The sequence below is a fragment of the Bombyx mori genome, chromosome 19, assembly GCF_030269925.1.
Source record: "Bombyx mori chromosome 19, ASM3026992v2".
NCBI lineage: Eukaryota > Metazoa > Arthropoda > Insecta > Lepidoptera > Bombycidae > Bombyx > Bombyx mori.
In genome coordinates this window covers 6,447,318-6,466,277 of record NC_085125.1, presented here as the reverse complement: position 1 = coordinate 6,466,277, position 18,960 = coordinate 6,447,318, and the positions used below count along the sequence as shown (strand labels likewise).

Sequence of the window (18,960 nt, the reverse complement as noted above, 5' to 3'; positions counted from 1 at the left end):
GAGCTACCGCCCGATTAGCCTCCTCATGTCTCTAGGCAAACTGTATGAGCGTCTGCTCTACAAACGCCTCAGAGACTTCGTCTCATCCAAGGGCATTCTTATCGATGAACAATTCGGATTCCGTACAAATCACTCATGCGTTCAACAGGTGCACCGCCTCACGGAGCACATTCTTGTGGGGCTTAATCGACCAAAACCGTTATACACGGGAGCTCTCTTCTTCGACGTCGCAAAAGCGTTCGACAAAGTCTGGCACAATGGTTTGATTTTCAAACTATTCAACATGGGCATGCCGGATAGTCTCGTGCTCATCATACGGGACTTCTTGTCGAACCGCTCTTTTCGATATCGAGTCGAGGGAACCCGCTCCTCCTCACGACCTCTCACAGCTGGAGTCCCGCAAGGCTCTGTCCTCTCACCCCTTCTATTTAGCTTATTCGTCAACGATATTCCCCGGTCGCCGCCGACCCATTTAGCTTTATTCGCCGACGACACGACTGTTTACTATTCTAGTAGAAATAAGTCCCTAATCGCGAAGAAGCTTCAGAGCGCAGCCCTAGCCCTAGGACAGTGGTTCCGAAAATGGCGCATAGACATCAACCCAGCGAAAAGTACTGCGGTGCTATTTCAGAGGGGAAGCTCCACACGGATTTCCTCCCGGATTAGGAGGAGGAATCTCACACCCCCGATTACTCTCTTTAGACAACCCATACCCTGGGCCAGGAAGGTCAAGTACCTGGGCGTTACCCTGGATGCATCGATGACATTCCGCCCGCATATAAAATCAGTCCGTGACCGTGCCGCGTTTATTCTCGGTAGACTCTACCCCATGATCTGTAAGCGGAGTAAAATGTCCCTTCGGAACAAGGTGACACTTTACAAAACTTGCATAAGGCCCGTCATGACTTACGCGAGTGTGGTGTTCGCTCACGCGGCCCGCACACACATAGACACCCTCCAATCCCTACAATCCCGCTTTTGCAGGTTAGCTGTCGGGGCTCCGTGGTTCGTGAGGAACGTTGACCTACACGACGACCTGGGCCTCGAATCAATTCGGAAATACATGAAGTCAGCGTCGGAACGATACTTCGATAAGGCTATGCGTCATGATAATCGCCTTATCGTTGCCGCCGCTGACTACTCCCCGAATCCTGATCATGCAGGAGCCAGTCACCGTCGACGCCCTAGACACGTCCTTACGGATCCATCAGATCCAATAACCTTTGCATTAGATGCCTTCAGCTCTAATACTAGGGGCAGGCTTAGGGACCCCGGTAACCGTACTCGTCGAACTCGACAAAGAGGTCGACGTGCAACCTAACCCATGCATCAGCCCGCTGAGTTTCTCGCCGGATCTTCTCAGCGGGTCGCGATTCCGATCCGGTAGTAGATTCATTCGCGAAACAATTGCTCTTGAGTTGTTAGGTCTACTTCGGAGGCGCTCGGGCAGTTGTTAGCAAATCCCACCCCTCTTGGCTGAGCCTTTGCTCGCCCACCTGTCCTGGTGAAACTGGAAAGGCCTTCGGGCCACCAGTAAACTTTCAATCATAAAAAAAAAAAAAAAATGACTGAACCCTCATAAAATTTTAGTATTACTAGTGGTTCCGCAGTAGTCGAAATTCGACTACAATTAATTGAAATTTTCTTTATAAACCTTATTAGGGTTCTACTGTGAAACACTATCAGAATTTTTAATATAATCACAGATTTCGCCAAAACTACACTATCGATAAATAGTATTAAAGACAAACAATATTTATTTATTCTCAATTTGATCACAGACTTTCAACAATAACAAATGTTTGACAATAAAGTACGCAGAGTATATATGTGTGTATATGTGTCGTGTCAAATACATGATAGTGTGTGTAATGTTTTCTTTATTGATTTAATGATTTTTTATGCATAATTAAAAAAAATATTAACATTCTGCACTCCTCTATATTCTCTATGAGTGTGGGAAATTTCATACTCCTCCGTTCGCGCAATTTTCGTAAAAAGGGGTACAAAGTTTCTGCTTCACGTGTTAATATATAGATAATTTTACATGTCAAATTCCAGCTAGCATACAACCAACATGGTGATATTTTACACCTATATGTTCGGATTAATTTAAACATCAAAACTAAGATGCCAGAGATTACGATTTTGAGTCACGCGCACACCTCATTACTTATGTTGTCGGTGTGAAGTATTCTTAGCCACCTCAACGGGGTTCGGATTAATTTCTGCTCGGGAATGCCAGCGAGATTAAGGGTGAACGTGAAATGTCGAGTGTCGCGAACTGAATTGCCGACAGTGATTCCGACTCGGTGTCAAGCGACTAAACCTCAACTTTGTTTGTTTTCATTTAAAATTAGTAAATTTGCTCTGTGGTTCTTTAATTAAAAAAAAGTAGGTAGGTACGTTATTTTGTGTGACCATATTTATTAATTAAAGAGTTTTTATTAATTCTGTATCGTTTCGAGGACAGTTGACAGACAGATAGCGTGTCCTCGTAGATAACAACATAGCAATCAATATTTAACAGTTTTTTTTGCTGTAATGGGTTGATGGTTTTTCGTTGCAACTGGTGTTAGACAGTGGAGACCTTAAATATCACGTATATATAGCACGTCCTATCTTGAGACATGAAGCCAAAATATCAACTATATTATATTATAATATTAACTATTCTACTCATCAAATCGAAAAATTCCGGTTTCAACGCAAAAGTAAGCATGATGGTAGTACAAGTGAGGGTTTATCAAATGCCCTAGTAATATTTCTAATACAGACTAAAAACTAAAAAGAATATAAGGTAGTAACAAAAAAAATTTTTATTATCAAAAGACAAATTTCATGTAACATAAGATTAGGTGATCGTGAATAACTCCAAAATGTTAGGTTTTTAAAAAAATACCCAAAGATAATTCGTGTGAGCGTGACATTTGCTACATTAATTCTTCTTCAAGCTCAACTTAGTAAAACTCAGTCACGCTTTTTATGAGTAAAAGTAAGTTTAACATCCATTTTTCTCGAGCGAGGAACATAGATAACAATCACTGCGACATTTTGGGCGTCGTAACCAGCCAAAATTGCGTGTTCATCATCTCAAGGAGCCATTGTAGTCGGGAGTCGTCGACGCGTTCAGACAAACGATTATCCTCGCCTATCTCCTTCATAGGAATTTTGTTAGTTAGCTTTTAAATACGAAGATAACTATAAAATCAATCGTGATTAAAATCGTTGTTCTATTGTTAAAGTCGAATAGCAACTCTAATCTCCTGGTTGGTTTGGTGCTGGTTAGTATGTATATCTGAGACTTTTTATGGTCTTTGTAGATATATGAGCATATGGTCTACCTGATGGTGAGTGGTTACCGTCACTCATGGATGTCAGCAATGCTAGGGGTACCATAAAACCCGCCGTTGTTGGACTCATTTGTTTAACTTGGTATTAGAACTCACTACTTATTTTATAAGTAAAGCGCATACGTAGCCCAAGACAGCTCGCGATAGGTATGGCATGAAACGCTGTTGAAGTCCCACTTGGGCTTTATTACCCTAAATAACAACACGAATAACAGCTTATTGTATACCCATATTGTATTTTTGTGTAATATACCTTGAAACAATATTCACGTTTCATGCTAAGATAAACAAACAAACACAAATAGTAATCATTTCTCAGAGAATATTTGAAGCATCACAGTAGTTAGGTAATTTTAAAAACTATATAATATTACGTACAGTTTTAAGCCATTTTTTATGATATATGTATAGGTCCTTATTTTGGGACCATTTTTAGCGTATGCATTTCCGTTTTAATTTTCAGAAAATCATAATGTTATTGTAATTTATTATTTAACTCGGGTTTTAAAGTTAATGGTGCAATTTACGCCACGGATTTCATAGCTTCAAGTTGTATCTTAATGTTCATGCTATGCTATGAGGTTTTTTATGTGCAATTTACAAATTGTAGAAGTGGGTCATTCCCGATCCTGCGGAAAGAATGGAAAGCAGTCGACGTCGCCCCAAACACGTCATTTCGGATCCTCCCGATCCACTAACGGTGCTTTTAGGTACCTCAAGCACCGGTCACCGTCCTCGTCGAACCTGTCGCTTGCGACGAAGGGCTCGACGAGTATATTAACCCTAAGACACAGCCCACTGAGTTTCTCGCCAGATCTTCACAGTAGGTCGCGTTTCCGATCCGGTGGTAGATACTGCGAAGCACGGCTTATGCTAGGGTTCGTGTTAGCAACGGCGTCAGGTTTGAGCTATCAACTTAGGTAGGAAAAAAAAAAGAAGTGAGAATTCAATTATGTTTTTTAACTCATTCTTTCGTAGTCTAAATGCGATAGACGTATTTATTTGTCTATATTACTGTCATTTTTTCATGAAGTTGCAAATCAAGCAGCGTAAAAGTTTTGATATCAATATATTTGTTTAATTATATTTACGTAGTAAACAAATATTTTAGAATACATTTTATTAGAAATCTCTTATTTGCGTACATAAGAAAGTAGAGTAAATTCAATAAGAAAACTCACGTTGAGTCCAAATCCTGTGAACGTGTATGGTTTGTTGTGCAAATAAGAGCGATAAAACGATTTATTTTGTACGATGAAAGCCGATTCACGGGCGACCGAAGTGCCTATGGCGACCGGATGTACAGCGTCCTACGCACACAAAGCTCATGCGACGTAACCACGTAACGCCACGCACGTAGCTAAAAGCTAAAAATTTGCGTTTCCTAAAACCGTAAACATAATTAAAACGCGAATAACGCCCGTCATTACGACAACTGGAAATGTTGTAAATCAACCTATAAGTTGATTTAAAATGCAAAATTTAATTTGTTTTTCAGGGGCACCACGGAAATCCTATTTGCACCGTAAACCACTCATGCTCTTGACTTTGAAGGAACGTCTACATATTATTACACTAGAATTGGGATTTCAATATCGTTTCTCAATGTGTGCGGAACTATTCACGCTGTGGTTAACGTGGGCCGTGAATTTCTCTGCAAAACTTACACCAACTAAAAATAACAACAAAGAAACTTGAAATCACGTGTTTTCATTTTTGTTCCTGGTTCTTGTATTACTTACAATCAATACAATGCGATTATTCGAGTCATGATGGATTGTGCATTGTCACAGGACGTGAATGCAGGTGGGTCGTGATCTTGCAACAAAGTCTTTAGCCCACGCCCGAACTTTGATCCGATTCAGTGGGTCGCGATTCCGATCGGGTGGTAGCTTCTGCGAAGCACTGCTCTTGCTAGGACTAGTGTTACCAAATTCTCTCAGATTGAGCCCGTGAGCTCACCTACCCGTCCCCGCTTATCTGAAATAGCTGCTTAAGCTACCAGGAAATAGGTAGCGAAAAAACCTACACGATGTTTTTAAAAGCGCTAATTAATGCTGCCAATTAGTGAACGGTGTACTTTCTGCTTTACGCTAACTTCAGTGCCAACGACGTTACGGAAACAAAAATAGGTCCCGTACTAGCTCGCTCTCTCTACATTTGTATAAACATAAAACAATGTATTTTAAATTAAAATACAATAATTTAACCAATTTATTTTAACTAACTTCCCAATGTATTAAAAAGACCCACAATGAAGATTAAAATATTTCATAACCATTAAGAAATAAGTAAATTAGCATTTATCGAACAAGAACCAGGCCTCTACCTACCACGTAGATCATAATCATTAACCTAGCTATAAATAGCTCAGCGTTAGGCAACCGCTTTTTGGATCTTAGCACTCCTATAAACTATAGTTATACCCAATCGTAAGGCCGCATTCTCTTCTGCCACCAAAGAAAATCAAAAATAGTTTTTTTGAAGTGAAACTTCTTTAGGCGCATGAGGGTAAAATTTTTACAGATGTAACGTCACGCAGGTATGCAACGGAAGTGTCGAAAATTTTTAATACAGCGCCATCTATAAGATTTTTGGAACGAAGTTCCTTATCGCGCGTTGTGAAAGGGGGCTAGACGGAAAAAATTCTTACGAAAAGTTGTCACGACACTTTTTAGATCCGTCATTCTGACCAATCAACGTGTAGGCGCTTATCGCGTGACATTGCTCGTATCCGATTGGTCCGCGTAATGAGTACAGTTTCTCGAGATAGCGTTTCAACAATAGTAATTTAGTTCATAGTATTGTTTTTTCTTCTTCATAATGCCGTAATTTATTATTATAACTTAAAAAAAAAATTACAATTCCTTCACTAATTAATCGAAAGGAACTTCGTTCCATCCGGGTGTCCCTTGAAACCTCTGAAGTTTTTTTTTAATACTAACGTGCGTATGAAACCTCTTGTAGTGAATTTCAATTTAGGATTATACGTGACGTTAAAATATCGATTCACAGAGGGCGCTACCTCATACTATAAAAGATGATTTACAATTACTTACTAATGACAAAATTTTACATATACTTAGACAATTAGGATAATTGTATTTTAATTTTTGAAGATTTCACTTCTAACACGTGTGAATTGCACACATGTTTATTACTGATGATAGGACCTCTTGTGAGTCCGCACGGGTAGGTACCACCGCCCCGCCTATTTCTGCCGTGAAGCAGTAATGCGTTTCGGTTTGAAGGGTGGGGCAGCCGTTATCACTATACTGAGACCTTAGAACTATATCTCAAGGTGTGTGGCGCATTTACGTTATAGATGTCTATGGGCTCCAGTAACCACTTAACACCAGGTGGGCTGTGAGCTCGTCCACACGTCTAAGCAATATTAAAAATATGTTTCTTTTTTTTTTAATTTTCTTATACCACTTCTTTAAATCAGACTTAAAGACGAAACCGCAATAATATAGACGGTATAAACAAATAGTGAATAGCCGATTGCGAAACGAAATAGAATAACTACCCTAACGTAAACAGAAAAGCATATTAATTAAGCTAAGCAGAATTATATTACTTGTGATTTGATCTTAATAACTTCATATTGCACGAGTTCGCTATTACCATCGTATTAAAGTTCAAATCAAACAAAAACAGCATCCAATGTTAGGTTACTTAACTAGGCATAATATTGTTTTAAGATCAAAGCGAATGCGTATCTAGCATCACACGATCTTAACCAGCAAGTCATCTGATTTTATATGTGCGTTAATTTACGTGGCCTAATTTTTTATACTTAATTGAAAACATTGTTCAGTCGCTATTGTTTCATAATTACTAGAAATATTGCCTATCACAATTTTTTTTTTATTGCTAAGATGGGTGATGAGTTCACAGCCCACTTGGTGTTAAGTGGTTACTGGAGCCCATAGACATCTACAACGTAAATGCGCCATCCACCTTGAGATATAAGTTCTAAGGTCTCAGTATAGTTACAACGGCTGCCCCACCCTTCAAACCGAAACGTATTACTGCTTCACAGCAGAAATAGCCAGGGTGGTGGTTCCTACCCGCGCGGACTCACAAGAGGTTCTACCAGCAGTAAAACTATGGTACAATTATTTTTATTGGGAAATTTGTTCTATGGAGATCGTTTTTATGTATTTACTCGTATGCGGTTATATTCTCAATATATATTAGTGTTATATTCTCAACTATGAAAAGTCCATCTGGTGTTTTAAAATGGGTTCAATCTTCTAAAAGATGTTATGCAATAGAACCGTAGGACATTAAACCTGAATTGTTTGATAACATTTAACAATTTACAGTTATCCTTTTGATACAAAAGTAATAAGTGTGAATTTCCGAAACTATTTCATCGCCGAAATTCTTTGAACGGGTAGATTTGTGAGCGAAAGCAATTAAACCGGACTGGAATTCATTAACCGTTGTCCCAAAGAAGACATTCATTAAATTAGTTTTATTTAATGTTCATAGTCTAGAACGATAAAATTTGCTCAAAGCGTTTTAAAAGTTTTTTTCATTCAAATTAAGACTTCTGGGTAACAGTCATAAAAAGTTACTAAGCGTTCTTAGAGACTTGTAACGTGAATGCGATAAATCACTTTCTAACGCCTTAAAATCTCACTTACCCAAAAAAATAACCATTCTACCCTTATATATTTTATAGTGAGGGGTAGATCTCAGGGGTATTTAAAACTATGGGTTAGTCACCAATATCGAATTTCGAATTTTAATCTTCCTTTATCACAAACAATTTTCAATTTTAAACAATAATTACATTTAGACGCGGGCGCACGCTATTCACACTCAAAACGGAAGCGCCCGGAACATAGATTATACACTGTTGAAAAGATTGACATAGATGCTAACTATGTATAGCGAGCGGGCATACGGCCGCGAGAGTGACGTACCGGTCGGTTTGCTACATACTCCCCCTCTAGTCCTGGAGGACGCCCTCGCTCCTGGACTAGCATCTCATTACTACTGGGCTGAGGGACAGGCGCAAGACCAACCATACCACCAGCTGCGGGAGAAAGACGTGGAGCTTCAGCACATGGTTCAGCATGCCGTGTCGTCATATGCCCTGGAACTCGAGAATCTGTTTTAACATTATTTGGGGGACGACCACGTTTCTTTTTAGGCATCACCGGCCGCGGAAGAGCATCACTCTGATTCTCACGGTATAGAGTGAGATCGTTCACATGATATTTCCCTAAAACTTCATCAGGTTTGTCAACATGCGCGACGTGGTAAGTAGTAGGGCTGACCTTTTTAACGATGCGATACGGACCATCGCGTTTTGGAACAAACTTAGAAGTAAGGCCATTAGCGCTCTTACTGAGGACATGTGATTTGATGAGAACCATGTCACCTTCGTTGAATGTTTCAATGGGCCGTCTCGAACGATCAGCATACCCTTTAGCTTTATCTTGAAGCGTCTCTACACGTTCGCGCACCGCTGAAAAGGAGTTAACAAATTTCCTGAGATAAGGAGTTATTTGGGGAACAAAGTTATCTTTGTCTAGAACAGCACGAAGGTCATGGGCGACTTCTGTGGGGGACCTCATCTCTCTGCCAAATGACAAGTAAGCAGGTGACATACCTGTGGTGCGACATTTAGCGTTATTAAGAGCGAATCGAATCACTGGTAACATGTTTGGCCAGGAAGTGTGGTCACATTCCACGAGTTGTGCTAATAAAGTCTTAAGATCTCTGTTTTTACGTTCGGCGGGGTTTGCTTCTGGGTGATAGAGAGGGATAAGGTTTTGCTTTATCCCCAGGATGGACATGCATTGACGCATGACTGCCGAAATAAATTGTACGCCATTATCAGAAACTAGTCGGCGTGGAAGACCAAATCTCATAAAATACTCCTCTATGAGGACATGTGCACACGCCTCAGCAGTAGCTTCCTTCAATGGGAAAAGTTCTGTCCACCTCGTAGCAGTATCTTCTATAAGCAAGATCCAACGCTCCCCCTGTTTTCCAGGTGGCAACGGGCCGAAAAGATCAACTGCCAAGACCTCGTTGCGCTGGTTCATCACCGGCGTCTGCAATAGACCTGGAGGCTTGGTATTAGCAGCCTTATAGCGTTGACAATGGATACATGCCTTTACATAGTCGGTTATGATTCTTCTCATTCCTGTGAAGTAGAACAGACGTGAGACTTGTTGGTAAGTCCGGTCAATTCCTGCATGTCCAGCGGTAGGGGCATCGTGAAGCTCTTTGAGAATGTCGGTCACTTGATGGGCAGGAATGACTAATTGTGGAGCCTCGGCATCAGAATCCGGATTAAGTCGATATAAAACACCTTGTTCCATTAGAAATCCTCTTTCTGACCATCTTTTAGCAGCAAGTTCATCCACTCCTTCCAGTTCTGTGACGATCTTCTGTATTTCCGGATCAGTCAACTGGTCTTGACGTAACTGGGTAGGTGACTTGGTGGGCAGGTCGCAAATGACAGAACAGATGCCGCAGTTATTTTGTGTTTCGTTGGAACAGATCGGTCTACTTAACGTGTCAGCGACAACGTTAGCTTTTCCTGGGGTGTACTCGAATCTAATGTCAAATTCTTGGAGTTTAAGCGCCCAACGGACCAACCTACCAGCAGGAGACTTTAAAGAAAGCAACCAACGCAAGGGTTGGTGGTCACTGCCTATAATAATTGGTTGGCCGTCGAGGTATGGCCTGAAACGCTCCACGGCCCAGACTACAGCAAGCGCTTCCCGTTCTGTAGTAGAGTAGTTGCGCTCCGCTGCGGTGAGTAGGCGGCTAGCATACTCGATAGGTCTTTCGTCCTTGCCTTCCCCTTGAGCTAAAACTGCGCCAAGTGCATAGTTGCTCGCATCGGTACGCAGTACTAAGGGTTGTTTAAAATTCGCTTGAACAAGTACGGGCGCCGTGGTCAGCAGACGCTTCAATTCTTTGAATGCCTGTGTTTGTTCAGGTCCCCAGCTCCATGTGTAATTCTTCTTGGTTAGTCGAGTAAGCGGTTCTGCTATCTTTGAAAAGTTTGGAATAAACTTCCTGAACCAAGAGCATGTTTGGAGAAAAGTTTTTAAATGTTTTAGGTTAGATGGTTCCAGCATATTAAGGACAGCACTGACCTTCTCAGGGTCAGGAGACACACCGTCTGGAGTGATGACGTGGCCCAGATAACGGACCCTTTCTTTGGCAAAAGTGCACTTCTCTCTGTTTACGTGAAGTTTAAATTCAGACAGACGTCTAAAAACAGCTTCCAGGTCTTGTAGGTGTTGCTGGAATCCTTCTGAAATAATTAACAAATCGTCTAGATAAGCAAGTACTGTAACATCCTTCAAAGCAGCACAGGAGCGTAGACGATCAATAAGCCTTTGGAAAGTCGCCGGCGCATTCTTCAAGCCGAACGGCATTCTTTTAAAACGGTAAGTGCCTAGGGGGCAGACAAAAGCTGTTTTGTCTCTGTCTGCTTCTCGGACCATAACTTGCCAATATGAAGAACGAAGGTCTATTGTGGTCATGTAACAATTCTTCTTCGTACTCTGGAGAAGATCATCAATGCGTGGGAGTGGGTAAGTATCCGATTTGGTTACTTCATTTAAGCGCCTGTAATCCACGCAGAATCTTACATTACCATTGGACTTCGGTATCATCAATGCAGGAGAGCACCAGGCGGATTCGCACTCTTCAATGATGTCATCTGCCAGCATCTTCTCTATTTCATTCTTCATCGTCTCCTTCTTGGAAGGGTTAAGGCGATAGGGCGGCACAGCTATCGGGGGGTGATCTCCGGTGTCTATGCAATGTTCTATGAATGTTGTCGGACCTCCCCCTGCTGTAAAAATACTTTCATGCCGAATAAGGAACTCAGACAATGCTTGGCGCTCAGCTGATTGCAAGTGCATGCCTTCATCATCCCGAAGCATGTTAGCAGAAGCTGTGCACACACCACGAGACATAGGTTCAAAAAGTAATTTATAATGCACCTTAGCATCAGTACTAAAATACCATTCATGACGATGAAAATCAATAATAACTTTGGCAGCATTAATAAAATCAATACCTAATAGAGTTTCATTATCATTAGAATCAGGGAAGATTATAAATGGAATGTTAATCACTATGTGTTCTAACCTCACTGGTAATATGGTTGTCAATACATCCATATTCCGAACATGCCCATCAGCAAGTTTGACTCGCCTAGTGGAGGGAGTAAGAGGGTGACCCTTATGCAGAAGGAGAGCATACAGTGTGTGACCAGCAATACAATGCTTAGCTGCTGTATCTATAAGTGCAGTACCCTGTTTACCGAGAACTTGAATTTTGAAAATAGGCCGTAAATGCAAATACCTATCATCACTCTCACGGTCGTACACGGACGCTACAACACTTCCCTCACATGTACAATAATTAAAATTCAAACAATTATCAATTTCCACACATTCGTTAATTTTTCCAAAATTACACTTACTGCCTTTTGTGTCACAGTCATGGTTAGTTGAAAATTTTAAATTATTACAATTTGGTTCAATTATTTGATTATAAGGTAAAATTGAGTTCTTACATTTAGGTCTAGTTCCCTGGTTATAACAAATATTTAAATTTTTACACTTTGTCCGAACATCCTGATTATATAAAACATGAGAATCACAAAAGGTTGGCATCTCATTATTACTAGTGCAATTACAGTTAATATTCTTTGACACAGAATCATTACAGGCATGAAAATAAGATTTTCTGGAAGTAGGGCCTCTGTTAATGGTAGCATAATTAATATTTGCATCCCGGTTACAAAAATTTTGACATTCAAAATTACTCAGAAAATTATTTTTGTCATGCTGCTTAACATCATACATTGCATTCTGAACAGGTAAATTAGAACTAATTGTGTTAGTATTATTAACATTACACTGAACACTATAAAACGCATTATTGTCATTTTGCACACCCTCGGAAAAGTTAGATTGACTTTGCTCACCTCGGTTGTTTAACTTACGGCACTGTTCCCGTGCATGTCCAAACCGTTTGCAGTAGGAGCACACTAGACGCTGTTTCTTCGTGGTCACGAATTGCTCTGCAGAACCTGGCACAGCAGCGGCAGGCGTGGCAACGGTAGGCTGGGCGACAGCGACAGGCACAGCGGTGGCGGGCACGACGGCCGCGGCGGAGTTTGGAAAGCACGCGCGCGGCGCCGGGGCACTCGCACGAGCGGCGCACGGTTCAGGCCGACTCGCAGCCTGGGCCGGCTGGGCACGGATCGAACGCACACCACTAGTAGACGACACTGGTCTCGATTGAGTCTCCTCTATCGAATCTTCTATATTCCGAGCATGGTTTAATAATGAATTGAAAGATGTGATTTCTTCACGGCGCAATCTTGTGCGTATTCTATTATGAAGCAACCCGTATATCATATCAAGTTGTACTTTTTCAGTAATATCATCCCGCGGTAGCTTTGCCATAAGCGCACGAATACGAGCAACAAACTTGTCTGTGTTTTCGTTATCCTGCGGGGAAGCAAATATTTCCAAATATATTCTATGTGGTGGAAGGCGGGTGCCATATGCATATATTAAATTTTCTTTGGCTTCGTTCCAAGTGGAGATGTGATGCTTTAATCCTAGCCACCACGTAGCTGCGTCAGCAGACAAAAGCATGGCTAGGCCTCGTATGATGTTAGCGTCAGATACTTGAACGCATTCTGTATAACTTTCAATTGCATCTATAAAGGCCTCAACAGATTCACCAGGTGCACCGCTGAAAGAAGCTCTGCAACGCGCCAAGGTACCATCTACGTTCACTGGGGGCATCGGCGGAGGTGCCGGAGTCGACGATCTTTGTTCCATCACGTACGACATAATGTTCTTAAATGTTTCGGCTTGCGAACGTTGCAGCGAGGCCATCAACGCTGAAACATCATCCAAGTTGAACGTAGAATTGTTGCTACGTGATTCGGCGTGGGGGCGATCATGGGGGCTATCATGCTCCTCGTGATTTTCGTTGGCATTTGCATCTGCAGCAGGAATAACGTCGTCTTCGCGACGTTGCTGGCGATCTTGATTTCTAGTTAAAGGCATTCTTTACAATTAAGCACCAACAGCATACAATAGTTAGCAAATTTTTCACAAAAGCGTGCGCGCCATTTTGTTAGTCCAAGCAAGAAAAAAATTAGGAAACGTTGGGCAGCCAGATATAGTGAGGGGTAGATCTCAGGGGTATTTAAAACTATGGGTTAGTCACCAATATCGAATTTCGAATTTTAATCTTCCTTTATCACAAACAATTTTCAATTTTAAACAATAATTACATTTAGACGCGGGCGCACGCTATTCACACTCAAAACGGAAGCGCCCGGAACATAGATTATACACTGTTGAAAAGATTGACATAGATGCTAACTATGTATAGCGAGCGGGCATACGGCCGCGAGAGTGACGTACCGGTCGGTTTGCTACAATTTTTAATATTCTTAATTTGTGGGTGAAAGAGAGCTGGAGGTTGGGGGGTGAGGGTGGGTGAGCGCACGACTGGTTTTAAGAACCACGAACCAAAATACATCACGACTATCATTAAACTATACTTACTTATTGTGCCACACTTCAAACCGGAACACATGACTACTGTTTTGGATACAATAGTAGTACTAATTAACAAAAATATTGAAGATACACAGAATATAGAAGAAAAGAACAAAAGTATATGAAACGAGGTAGAAAATACACAAGTTCTTTAATAAACTCACAGAACCACACGTTTTTTTTTTTTTTTTTTTTTTTTTTTTTTTTTTTTTTTTTTTTTTTTTTTTTTTTTTTTTTTTTTTTTTTCCACAGGAGAAAATCGCCGGATCCCCACCCGCGCGGCAGGTGGGGTATGTGGGAGTTGAACCTCACTAAAAACTCCTGCCGCTCACAACCGGCGCCCTACCTCGGACCGGGCCAGAGCCCAGTCGGGGCTATTGAAACGGCGGGACAGGGTTGACGCAGAGCACATTACATCCATCCCACCGTCCCACGGACGCCGGACCGGTGGCCGCCAGCGAAACGACCACCGGTTCCCTTGTTCAGCGGGCCGAGAGCCCGCTTTGATGGCGCCGCGTTACACCTTCCCCCAGAGCGGTCGGGGGAACGCGGTCTACCATCACCCGGCTTCCTATTGCGGGTGAGCGTGCAGAGCACGCCACCCCTCGTCTGGGTCCCTCCCCGCACAAAACGGGTGGGACCCCTAGCTCTTAGGGGGCCAGGTCACGGATACGACCCCGGTCCCGACCCCCTGCTCGGCGGCGGCGGGTTTCTGCGTAGTGAGGAGAGCTTTCCCTCACTCGCCCCGCCGCCTCCTTCTGCGAGATGGTGCACTCGCAGAAGTCGAGCATAGCCTTCCATGACTCATCGCTGCCAAGCATCGACGCCACGACGCCAGGCAGCGACAAGTCAGGTCCTATCTTTGCGACCAGGACACGGCGCTGCACCTCCCAAGCGGGGCAGACAGCGAGCGTATGCTCCGCCGTGTCCAGGTCGTGTCCACAATGGTGACACCTCGTCGTCGGCTCAGCCCCTATCCGGCGCAGGTACTTCCCGAAGCATCCGTGCCCGGTCAGCACCTGCACCAGACGAAAGGTGAGACGTCCCTCGCCACGATTCACCCAGTCATCAAAGACCGGGTAAACCGCCTCGACGGTCCGTAGCCCCCACGTGGGGTTGGCCAATCGCCTCGACCACGACTCGAGCACGGACCGCCGAGAATGGGCCTTCCGCGCCCGCAGCTCACTCTCGGGGACACGCGCCACGCCCCGAGCACGGAGCTCGCTGCGCCACCGATAGTCGGCAGCGAGCGACTCCGCCTCCAGCTCCCATGGCGGCGTCCCCGCCAAAACACACGCCGCCTCGAAGGAGACGGTGCGATATCCGCGGATGACCCTGATGGCAACGGTGCGCTGCGGCCGGCGCAGGAACCGAGCCATAGTGGCCCGGTTGCGCGGCTCAGCCCACACAGGTGCACCGTACAGGGCCATCGATCGCACCACCCCCGCGTAGAGGCGGCGCACAACCTGATCCGGTCCCCCAATATTCGGGAGTAGCCGGCTCAAAGAACCGGCCGTCCCCATCAATCGGGGGACCAGCTCCGCAAAGTGAGCACGAAAAGCCCACCGGCTGTCCAACACGAGGCCGAGGTACTTCAACTGCACCCCGACCCCTATCCGGACGCCTCCAACCACGATGTGGGTGTCAACTGGTGGCGCCCTCCGCGGCCCGTGAAACCACAGAGCCTCGGATTTACTGAGCGCCACGTCGAGACCCAGACTCCTTATCCTTCCGACGACGAGGGCCACTCCCGCTGTGGCGAGACGGGCAGACTCCCTAAAATCATCCCCCCGGGCCACGACCAACGTGTCGTCCACGTAACAAATAACGCGGAGGCCCGGGAGGAGGGCGCCCCTCAGCACCCAGTCGTACCCGATATTCCACAAGAGGGGGCCGAGAACCGACCCCTGCGGAACACCACGCACGACCGGAAAACGATGAAGGGTCCCACCGTACCCGGTACATACGACCGACCTGGCCGCCAAATAGGACCCAACCAGCCGGCGGAGGTAGAGGGGCACTCCATGCCTCTCCAGTGCCCCCCCCTATCACGGTCCAGGGCAGAGTGTTAAATGCGTTGGCGATGTCAGGAGACACCGCCAGCGCCACCCCACCCCGAGAAACGGCCTCGTCCGAGAGGGACCGCACGCGAAGAATTGCATCCACGGTCGAACGGCCCTCCCGGAAGCCGTACTGCTCCGCCGACAGGTCAGGCCCCACCCCGACCAGGTGCCGAACGATGCGGGCAGCCAGAATACGTTCCAGCAATTTTCCCGCCTCGTCCAGCAGCACGATAGGACGATACCCAGCGGCTGTATCCACCGGGCGCCCCTCCTTCCTCAACAACACAAGTCTACCCGTCCGCCAGAGCGACGGAAACCGTCCCGACTCCAAGCAGCCATTGTATAGCTCAAGGAGCCGGTCCCCCAGGGCACCGAGGGCCAAGGCCAATACCCGGCCGTGGACTCCGTCCGGGCCGGGGGCCGTGTCTTTCGCAGTCATCTTGACAACGGCCACCCGGAGCTCTGCCTCGGTAATACGGGGCACCTCAGCAGGAGCTTGGCCGTCGACGGTGTCAGACGGCCCGCCCATAGCGGGAGGGACAAAACCCTCCCGCTCCTGCGGGAACAACGCCGAAACGATGTCCCGCAGCTGCTGGGGCTGGAGACGCTCAGTCATAGAGGGGGCCCACGGGCGCAACTTGCCGCGTACCAATTTGTATGGGCTCCCCCACGGATCCGCCTCGAGCGCCTCCAAGAGTATCTCCATGTTCTGCTCCTTGGCCCGCCTGATGGCCAGCCGCAGGGCGTCCTTCGCAGCGCGATATTCGCGGTGCAGCCGAGCTTCCTCCTCCGCGAACGCGACGGGCTCGTCGCGCCGCAGGCGGCGGCGACGGCGGTGTCTAGTGCACCGGCGGCTCGCCCGAATGGAGACCGCACGCAGTCTTGCAATTTCGGGCGACCACCAGGGCGACTGTCGCCGTCCAGAGTGCCGAGAGCCGACCCGGGGCATCGAAGCATCACATATGCGGTGCATCGCGCCCCGGAACCATTCGGCCTCGGTTTCCACATCAACAGGTTGTGGGCGCTTGGGCGCCCACGCCGCCACCATAGAGGCCTCCACCAGGAGCTCCCTGTTCAGGAGCTTCAGTGCCCACCTAGGGAATGACCGGGATGCACTCTGCGGGGGGTCAACCCCGCGGGCACCTGCAGCCGGCGTCGGCGCAGGGGCAGAAAGATCGTACCGGATATACCGGTGATCGGACAACGATTCCGCCCCCACCACCACTCTCCAGCCGAGGATGCGCCGTGCGACGGGCGAGCTCGCGAACGTCAGGTCCACGATAGACTCGCCCGTCCACCGCACGCAAGTCGCGATCGAGCCCCTATTAACGATACAGAGACCGACCGCGACCGCCCACTCCTCCAGCAGCCTACCACGAGCGTCCGTGAATGGGGAACCCCAAGCGACAGACTTCGCATTGAAGTCCCCCGCCAGTATCACTGAACGGGGAGCGAGGTGACGAGCGATCACCTCTAGCCCGTCCAGGAACCGCTCGAACTCGACGGTAGGCCGATTCGGAGAAAAGTACACCCCGATCACGACGATATTTTCTAACTGTACCGCGACGATCCCGGGGCCCCTGGTCACCATCGCCAGGGGGGGGACCATCGCGGTTCTTCTGATATGTATGGCCGCCAAGCCATCAACGTCCCCAAACCAACAGTCATCCGCTGGGGGAACGAAGTATGGCTCGGCGACCACAGCCACGTCAATTGACCACTCCGCCATGGTCTGGAGCAACATGTCCTGAGCCCCAGCGGAGTGGTTCAAGTTTCCCTGCAGGAAGCGATAGGTGTGATCCATTAAGGCTGAACCACATCCATCGCTCCCTCCCCTACTCCATTGCCCCCGCTATCGGGCGCGAACGCCTCAGCGGGGGACAAAGTGCCGGCCGGTGCTCCCCCGGCCAACCGCTTCTTTTGACGCCGCTTAGCTTGGCGGCGCCGATTTCGTTCAGCATTCTTGCTGGCCGGAGGGCAGGCCTTGCCCCCGGCCCGGTGGTCAGCCTTGCGCCCGGCCGCCGCACATAATAAGCAATGCGGCGCAGCCGAGCACACGGCCGCCTTGTGTCCCGGCTGACCACAGCGAAAGCACAATCCGCTGCGGTCAACCGCACTCGCGCATTTTGCGAGGCAGTGCCCAGTGCTGAAGCATCTGAAGCACCGCCAGGCGCGTGGTTCGAGAAGGCGCACGCGGGCCGCTATCCAGCCCACGCGCAACCTGCCCGGTTCCCCCGACGGTCTCCCGGGCGGAGGAGCAGCCAAGGAGGTGGCCGCCTCTACCGGGCAACGCACCCAAACAGAGCCAGCCCCGGTATAACCGAGGCGCAGCTCGCCTACAGTTATATTCTCCAGGGCGCAGTTGCCCCGGGCGGCAATAGCCGCCGCCACCTCATCCTTAGTGGTGCAGTCGTCCAGGCCGGTCACTCTCAATTCAGCCATTTTGACCGGCCTGTGCACTCGAACCTCCTCCTCAGGCAGAACCGTACGGAGCTTCGCCGCCAGACGCTCCGCGATGCCGGAACTATCGGCACCGGGACACTCCAGCAGCTTGGCCCCATTCGCCGTCAGCCTACAGCGGAGGCCCTCCCCCGCCCCGATCTCGTCCAGATCAATAGCCGCGCGCGCCCGGGAGACTACATCTCCGTATGACACGCCCTTGGCCTCGGCGGCCGGCAGCAGCGTTAAGACCACTGCCGCCGACCGCGGCGCGCGCGACGACTTCTTCTTCGTCTTCTTTTTCTTGTTGGCGGCCACAGGCGCTCGACCCTGTTGGGGAGCAGCCTGAGACGCCGCAGTGGCCGGTGCTCCACCCACTTGGGGAGCTGTCGGTACGGCCCTCTTGGCACCCCGCCGGGCCACCACATTCCACCCCTCGTCCATGTTAGACGGGGGCGGGGGCAGCGGACGGGGTTGAGGCGCTTGCGATGTGCACTTCGCGTTAGCGCCGCCCCCCCGCTT

The 18,960-nt window shown here is 47.2% G+C and overlaps 1 protein-coding gene and 1 long non-coding RNA gene across 5 annotated transcripts in view; both read left to right on the top strand.

Annotated features, from left to right (window-relative positions):
• The window catches only part of LOC101743862 (cell adhesion molecule Dscam2), a 220,631-nt gene that overhangs the window by 104,383 nt on the left and 97,288 nt on the right, over positions 1-18,960 (top strand). The gene's annotated exons all lie outside the window — the stretch shown is intronic.
• LOC101744681 (uncharacterized) lies at positions 2,489-5,053 on the top strand. Its single transcript, XR_210089.4, has 2 exons — positions 2,489-2,714; positions 4,852-5,053. It is a non-coding gene; the product is annotated as an uncharacterized LOC101744681 (long non-coding RNA).